Genomic DNA, 8,973 nt, shown 5'->3' on the forward strand with positions numbered 1-8,973 from the left:
GATTAATACAGTAGTAAAGACTAACTCCAAAAGCTAATCAATCACTTCACTTGGAGTAGTTCATAAATTACTTTGCAAGACAATAAAACATAACACCGCGTTTAATTAACTTCAAAAAAGGAACTTTTCATGATGGGTAGCAAAAATACACCTTCTTTAAAATTGTGCACAATTTTTCTGCTAACAATACTATCGTAAATTGTTCATTAATGATTTATATGTAACTAAACTTAAATACCTGTGAAGCAGGTATTCTTTGAAGTAACATTTACTCAATCTTGCACTGTAATCCTACAAAACTATATTTTATAATAAACTAAGGATACTTAAACAAAAGCCTGTCCAACGTCACTTTCGTGGTTTTAACTTAGCTTTTGATATTCCTTTTACTTTAAGCAGAAAATCACTTTTAAACACATGAATGCAAGAATTGATGATTTAAATCAAGAAACTGTTTTAGTAGCACTTAGGCGAAGACCCTGTGCAGGTTCGTGATCAGGATTGAAAATACACTCCTGGAAATTGAAATAAGTACACCGTGAATTCATTGTCCCAGGAAGGGGAAACTTTATTGACACATTCCTGGGGTCAGATACATCACATGATCACACTGACAGAACCACAGGCACATAAACACAGGCAACATAGCATGCACAATGTCGGCACTAGTACAGTGTATATCCACCTTTCGCAGCAATGCAGGCTGCTATTCTCCCATGGAGACGATCGTAGAGATGCTGGATGTAGTCCTGTGGAACGGCTTGCCATGCCATTTCCACCTGGCGCCTCAGTTGGACCAGCGTTCGTGCTGGACGTGCAGATCGCGTGAGACGACGCTACATCCAGTCCCAAACATGCTCAATGGGGGACAGATCCGGAGATCTTGCTGGCCAGGGTAGTTGACTTACACCTTCTAGAGCACGTTGGGTGGCACGGGATACATGCGGACGTGCATTGTCCTGTTGGAACAGCAAGTTCCCTTGCCGGTCTAGGAATGGTAGAACGATGGGTTCGATGACGGTTTGGATGTACCGTGCACTATTCAGTGTCCCCTCGACTGGTGTACGGCCAGTGTAGGAGATCGCTCCCCACACCATGATGCCGGGTGTTGGCCCTGTGTGCCTCGGTCGTATGCAGTCCTGATTGTGGCGCTCACCTGCACGGCGCCAAACACGCATACGACCATCATTGGCACCAAGGCAGAAGCGACTCTTATCGCTGAAGACGACACATCTCCATTCGTCCCTCTATTCACGCCTGTCGCGACACCACTGGAGGCGGGCTGCACGATGTTGGGGCGTGAGCGAAAGACGGCCTAACGATGTGCGGGACCGTAGTCCAGCTTCATGGAGACGGTTGCGAATGGTCCTCGCCGATACCCCAGGAGCAACAGTGTCCCTAATTTGCTGGGAAGTGGCGGTGCGGTCCCCTACGGCACTGCGTAGGATCCTACGGTCTTGGCGTGCATCCGTGCGTCGCTGCGGTCCGGTCCCAGGTCGACGGGCACGTGCACCTTCCGCCGTCCACTGGCGACAACATCGATGTACTGTGGAGACCTCACGCCCCACGTGTTGTGCAATTCGCCGGTACGTCCACCCGTCCTCCCGCATGCCCACTATACGCCCTCGCTCAAAGTCCGTCAACTGCACATACGGTTCACGTCCACGCTGTCGCGGCATGCTACCAGTGTTAAAGACTGCGATGGAACTCCGTATGCCACGGCAAACTGGCTGACACTGACGGCGGCGGTGCACAAATGCTGCGCAGCTAGCGCCATTCGACGGCCAACACCGCGGTTCCTGGTGTGTCCGCTGTGCCGTGCGTGTGCTCATTGCTTGTACAGCCCTCTCGCAGTGTCCGGAGCAAGTATGGTGGGTCTGACACACCGGTGTCAATGTGTTCTTTTTTCCATTTCCAGGAGTGTATGATTCCGGACACAAATTTATGTTTTATGTTATTAATATTGAAATAACACACAAATTAACTGGTCCATGCCCATGTACATTACTTAACTCAGTGTATGAAGTCTGTGAAGCAGTAGCGAAGGTTGGTGGCAGGCGAGATGGCGGATATCTGTACTCACGGCTCTTGATGAACGAATCCTCTATAAACTCTCTTTTTGGCGTCGGATTTTCGACATATTAGAGCAAATCCATTATGCCGTGAATACCAATTAATAGCGAGATCCACAACCGAGGCCAATCCCCTATAATGCAGCCTCCAGTTGTCTCTCTTATCACCGTCGAAATATACTGTGCTAAGGCTACCCAAATACTGCTTGTAGATCACACAAAGGAGCTGCCCAACCCACCTTTTACATCGCGCCATGCCGCTTCCGTTGAGGTGGGACTCCCTATAGCATTTACTTGTTACAAATTCAAGTGCCCTAAGCATGAACCAGCTTTTAACAAATATTCTCTTTTTATAAACCTGTTTATATCATGATAATAAACAATTTCAACATATTCTTTATATTCTTGTGCTTTTTTTCATATATACATTACAAAACATTAATTTTCTTGTCATACACCCAGCAGTTTAAACAGCACAGAATACACACTTCATGAATTTCAGATACACAGTTACATAAAATAAGCCTACGCCTAATCGGCATAAGTGTTACAAGCTGTTGATATTGCACGGCCGGTGGCGGAGTCGTTACATGACAATAACACCCCTGTAATGGACTGGCCTGCACAGAGTCCTGACCTGAATCCCATAGAACACCTTTGGGATGTTTTGGAGCGCCGATTTCGTGCCATGCCTCACCGACCGACATCGATACCCCTCCTCAGTGCAGCACTCCGTAAAAACGGGCTGCCATTCCCCAAGAAACCTTCCAGCACCTGACTGAACGTATGCCTGCGAGAGTGGAAACTGTCATCAAGAGTAAGTGTGGGCCAATTGAATTCCAGCATTATCGATGGAGGGCGCCATGAACTTGTAAGTAATTTTCAGCCAGGTGTTCGGATACTTTTGATCACATAGCGTACATTGGCGGCAGTAGATTCGTTCTGCAATCAGCCGCAAGTGCCCGTCTATAACTTTCTCAATAGTTTTTCGTGAAAAGTGAGTCGTTTTCCTCACACGTTATCCCATTAGGGTTTCCGATGCATCTCTGTGATTCTCGCGTGTAGATCGACCCTGTTGAGAACATATCTAGAAGCACCCCTCAGAACAATCCTATGTCTTCTAATATCGAATGGTCCATCCACCAGCATGCAAATATTTCCTGTGTATTTAATTCACCCCAGTAGTTTAAGCAATCGCCAGTGTATTTATTTCTTCCAAAATACGCAAAAATTAGCATTATTAAAAATTACGATTTAACGTTGCTACATTTCTTCCGTTTCGTTCCAGATATTGCATGGATAATTTCATAGCATTTTTTTAACATATAAGTCAGTGCATAATTGCTATTTTTGTCGCCGTTTTTCCATATTCAGTATGTCATCTGCAAGAATAATAGTGGCTCTTTTTAATTAAATATGAAAGTAGCGTTATCGTACAACGGGAGTAATCGCTTATATTGTGATAAATGTTGGTGACCACTATGTTGTAACGTAATCTGTCGTGCATTCACGATAGGTGAAAGGTTTTAGTTGGAAGAAGTCAAACATTTGCACTTTGGCAGCAATTGAAACATTTCGCTGTCACTGTTGACGTGCGAAAATTTTGAAATTTGTAGTGGGAATGATGACAACATGTGTTCCCCATTTGGAACTCAGTGCAGGTTCGGATAGTAGCTATGTGTTTGTTTGTTTGTGTGTGTGTGTGTGTGTGTGTGTGTGTGTGTGTGTGTGTGTGTGTTTGCGTGTGTGTGCGTGTGTGTGTGTTCTCTTAAAGAATTACGGATTGTGTTGTTGCAGAATGTCTCTTCAAAGGAATTACTTCATCTTAAAAACTACTTTCGCTCGAGGGACGAGCAAGATAGTGAGGGTCAGTATTACTGCCACTTCTGAATAGTGACTCATCAGAAAATAACTCAATTTCTCTAACCATTTTCGGATTCTCTTTTCTTATGGATCCATCTTTATCAAACAACCATAAACTCTTAATGAAAACAACGCCACGTACAGGTTTGTAAACAAAACCCCAGTACCAGCGCGGAACACGTAACGACGTTACAAGATTATCATTTAACATCTGCTTCTCATCCAGTGCTGCCACTACAAAGCCAACATTCACAGATCTTTGGCCACGGGCCAGTAGAATGCGGCGCCCCTCCCCCCCCCCCCCCCCCGCCCTCACCCCTTTTGTTTTAAACGCACCTGTGATCGTGTACGCACCACAGGCAAATTGGCACGACCCTCACGTGATCGAATATAATGAAACGGCAGAGACTTAAAAAACGACGTGCATCATGTATAATGCACATGGAGGCGAAAGTGATAAAAGACAAATGGCTAATTGATAAAGGGAGTACTATTCTAATATGTTTGAAAGTGATGTAGACGACACAAGAGATTCTTTTGAATAATATTTGTTCAAGAAAGTACATCTCAGCTAAAGGGAAAATGGTCCTAGGGTAACCAGTTATGTGATTAGCAGAATGTTAACTTTATTAAATGCAGTTGTGATAGTGTTACTAGAATTGTAGAGAAACTCCAATCCTATAGTATCCTAGACATTCAGTAACTAAGTTAATTTCATGATCACAATATTAACCATTTCAAAACAGTTTGGAGTTCAAGAGGACGATTTACATAGCAACGCACGATATATAACGAGTAGAAACTCATACAGTTCATTCTCAGTTCCTTAACGCAAGCAGGGGAGTACGTACAGACCTGACAAAAGTTAGTGTCCCTCCAAAACTTATACTATTATGGGTACCGTTCACCACCCAGAATAAGTCACCAACACCACCGACTATCTCTCTCTACCACATTCTCAATCTTCATAAACGTGCGTGAAATGATCTGCAAGATTTGACCATTAAGTGTCCCAATTGCTCCCTTCTGTGCACTGTTCGGAAAGTGTCTATCTTCACTTGACTATATCAGTTCCCCGCTACTGCCTGCTTCTCTATCGGCTGCAAGTAGTTCCATTCAAATACACATAATTATTACGTTATATAACAGTGTTTTTGATTCAGCTTCACCAACTTCCACACTAACTAGTAGAGTGCCACAATATTCAAATAAATATATGTCGTAGACAATCGGTAACACTGAGAACATCCATAACAAATATAAGTAAGGTTGTTCATAAATAAATAAGCAAGAATTCTTGCACAGGAGTGCTATCATTAACTGACAGCAAAATCTTCTAAAGTATTGCTTAAAAAATTATTTATATCCGCTTGGCAGAAACGTTTTTTGGGACTATTTCCAACAGTATCGCTGTTTCCTATATAAATTGTAATCAACATGTAAATAAAGTTACTGTCAAAAATAGTAACTACACAAGTATGACAAGATGTTACGTATCGATGTTCCATTCAGTTCATGAGTTGCTATGGAGGGTATGATCTTCTGAGAAAAATTTTTATAATTTAATCAATAAATTAAATTAAATAGATACAGATAATTTGTTTTAAAGAATGATAGCTGCAGGGTAGTGCTATTATCTGAAATGTCGTTTCCTGAAATTGCATGAAGCATTTAAAAGATGTTGATTCAAAGTACCACTGCAAAAATATTTAGCCACTATAAATATAAAAATTTGTAGTTCTTAAGTTATTTCAAATATTATTGTTTCATTGTATGCACCTTATTTTTCTGACTTGCAGATGTACTGATATTTGCTTTATTATGTAAATGTGATTCATCGACAACAGAGGTTTCCGCTGAAAAACGTTTAATCAACAAAGTATATCTCAAATAAATGGAATGTTGTCGTACCATAACCAGTAATATTACAGAGAGAATGATAATGTTTTTAATTACAGTAAAGATGTAGTGAGAACTTTACAGTAATGACAACAGAATCCTCAAGCTAAATAGTCATCCAACACCTCCAAAACCTAAGTGAACACAATATTCGAAATTATCACCAGCTGAAAATAGTTCAGAGTTCAACAAGACAGTTTGCACAATAATACGTGGCAGATGACGAGTAGAAACACTTGCTTTTTCTATTCTCAGTTCCATAATGCTAGTGGTCAAGTTACAGCTCTGCACTGGAGCACATCCAGGCCTCATCAGAAATAGTGTAAATTTCAAAGTTAGAGTATTGTAGGAGCCATACACTTTCCACACTCTATCACCAGCAGGATAGAATAACAAACATTAACATGGGCATTTCTGCCTTCTTCCAGAACTCAATGTACTATACCGAAAGTTAAAGATTTGTAATGGCTATTTTCCACCCACTATCAGTCAGCAACACCAGCGAATATATCGCTATAGGACAGGCAGATCTTGCTTCTTCAAGAACTTACTTAGAAGTGTCATCTTCGCAATCTCTGTGTCAAATGTCCCACTCACTTCCTTATATGCACCACTCCAGAAGTGTCCATCTCCACTTGACTATAGCAGTTTTTCGCCACAGTTCAGATGGTTCAAATGGCTCTGAGCACTATGCTACTTAACTTGAACTAAGTAAACGTAACTAACCTAAGGACATCACACACATCCATGCCCGACGCAGGATTCAAACCTGCGACTGTAGCAGTCACTCAGTTACAGACTGTAGCGCGTAGAATCGCACGGCCACTCCGGCCGGCTTTCGCCACAGTCTGCTTCTCAATTGGCTGAAGACTGCCCTAATAGATATGTGTTCCATAGTCATGGTTTTGACTCAGCTTGAATACTCTCTGCACTAACTAACATATTACTACAATATTTAAATAAAGAAAAGTTATAAACATTTAGTTACACTAAGAGTATTCACAATAAATATAAATGAGAACTGTTCATAAATAAATGAACCAGCGTTCTTGTGCAGGAGCAGTCACATTAACTGATAACGAAGTATTGTTTAACCAATTATACTAGCGGACAATAAAAGTGTTTTGCGCTCAAAATAGATAATGCTGATGTATTCCCACCTGCTCATTCCATAAATAACCATGAACATGGACGATTACCTCTTGTTTTGGCGATAAAGTAATAATATATTTCTTTAGAGTTTACATTTTCTGTTTGCGAATTATTTTATTTTGGAAATTTACATACTTGGCAACTGACAAAACACAATGTTATTCAGCTAAGTATTGCTAGAAACACACATTTTGTTGCTATGAGTGTAGGATTAACATTGCTTGTGTTGTAATTAATAAACGAGTCTGTTGTTTTAAGTCTTTCTGGGGCCAATATCACGAAAATGTGTAAATTTATTGAACAACTTTAGTTTTATTTGTGGTGATGTAACATTTTCATCACAGAAACAGAATCTGACACCTCTTCTTAAGACTACCTAGTGCAATTATATGGTATGAAGGCAGGCTGTCAAGATAAGCATTGGGCTCCTCATATACATTGTAGTTATTTTTCTGTTACGCTTGTTCTGTTATTCGATGGGAATGACTGAACTACAAGAAACGATCTCAATCAACCAGAAATGAATGATCTCGTTCAAAACGCGGGTTGGTCAAAGGAGAAGACAGAACTTTTACAGTAAAGATTACAGCAATGAAATCTTCTTAAACATGTCGTGGTCCAATTACAGACAGCGTCAGAGTAATTAGCTTCCTTATTTGTGGAAGAAAAACAGTGTGTTGTTGGTTGTGATATTAATGATTTGATGAAATCTTTGTATTTGAGCTATGATATTATGGCATGGAGGCTATTCACAGAATTCTCCCAGTTAAGTCTGAAAGTTGAATTACTTCACAGCAGCACCTATCTTCGCTCTGTTCCTGTTGTTCACGCAACTCACATAAAGCAGACTTATCCAAACATGAAAGTATGCAAGTATGGAAGTCCTCCTCGAGTCAATAAAATAAGCTGAACACAAATAGAAAATATGCTGCCCTCATAGGAGTGCAAGTAGGCTACACAAAGTGCTGCTGCTTTTTAGTTGTGTTGAACAATGGTGATACGAAATCATAATATTCAAGAACACTGGTCTGGAAGGAGTATTAACCATAGCTATAAAAATAACAATGCTGAGTCTCTCGTAGACACGAAAATGTAATTCTTCCACTAATACGTATTAAGATGGGGTTGATGAAAAGTTTTCTCAACGGAATGAGCCAGAAGGACTGAACATTACATCCTTAAGAATCCAATTTCCGAAATTAAGTAATGCAAATATTAATGAAGATATATGTTTGGGACTACAAACTCGTCAACTTGCAAAGGATCCTGCATTTGACTGGGTAGTTATGGACGAGAACGACTAGAAGCTCGGGGAGACTTCAGAAAAGTTGTTCATGGATTTCTACACAACAATAGAGATGGAAACAATTCTCAGTTGGTGACAAGACTCCTGTAAAAATACCACCAACTTAGATTCAGCACGTACCTTAAGATGCATTTCCTCTACTGTCACCTACATTTTTCCCAACTTGTTATGCTGCCAGTGACAAACGTGGGGAGAAGTTCCATCAGGAAATTACTGTAATAGAAAGGATATCAGGGTCACTGGTATGAGGAAATACTTAAAAAATAACTGGACTTTAGAAAACGTTGTTAGCATACTTAATTAAAATGTATCGTTCCATTAATCCGCTGAAATAGAATTGTTGCACGTATTCCGAATCACAGAAACTAGAGGTAATACACATTTCCCTTTATTGTATTCCCTATTAAAGTCAAATTTAGTGAGGTTGGACTCATGAAGTGAAGTAAAGATTGAAAAATAATTTAATTGTTGGCCAGCGTTATTTATGTCTGCTTGATACAACTCTCTTTCGGCACATGTTTCAATAATGGTGTCATGTACAACATGTGATTGACCACAGTTTTAATATCACATGCAATGAACATGTAAATAATAATACTGGCAAAAATGGTAACATAATCCTCAAAAAACTATAAAAGTATGACAAAATTTGAGGTGTTTATGCTGCATTCAGTTCCTGAG

This window comes from Schistocerca serialis, chromosome 6 (assembly GCF_023864345.2).
Source record: "Schistocerca serialis cubense isolate TAMUIC-IGC-003099 chromosome 6, iqSchSeri2.2, whole genome shotgun sequence".
NCBI lineage: Eukaryota > Metazoa > Arthropoda > Insecta > Orthoptera > Acrididae > Schistocerca > Schistocerca serialis.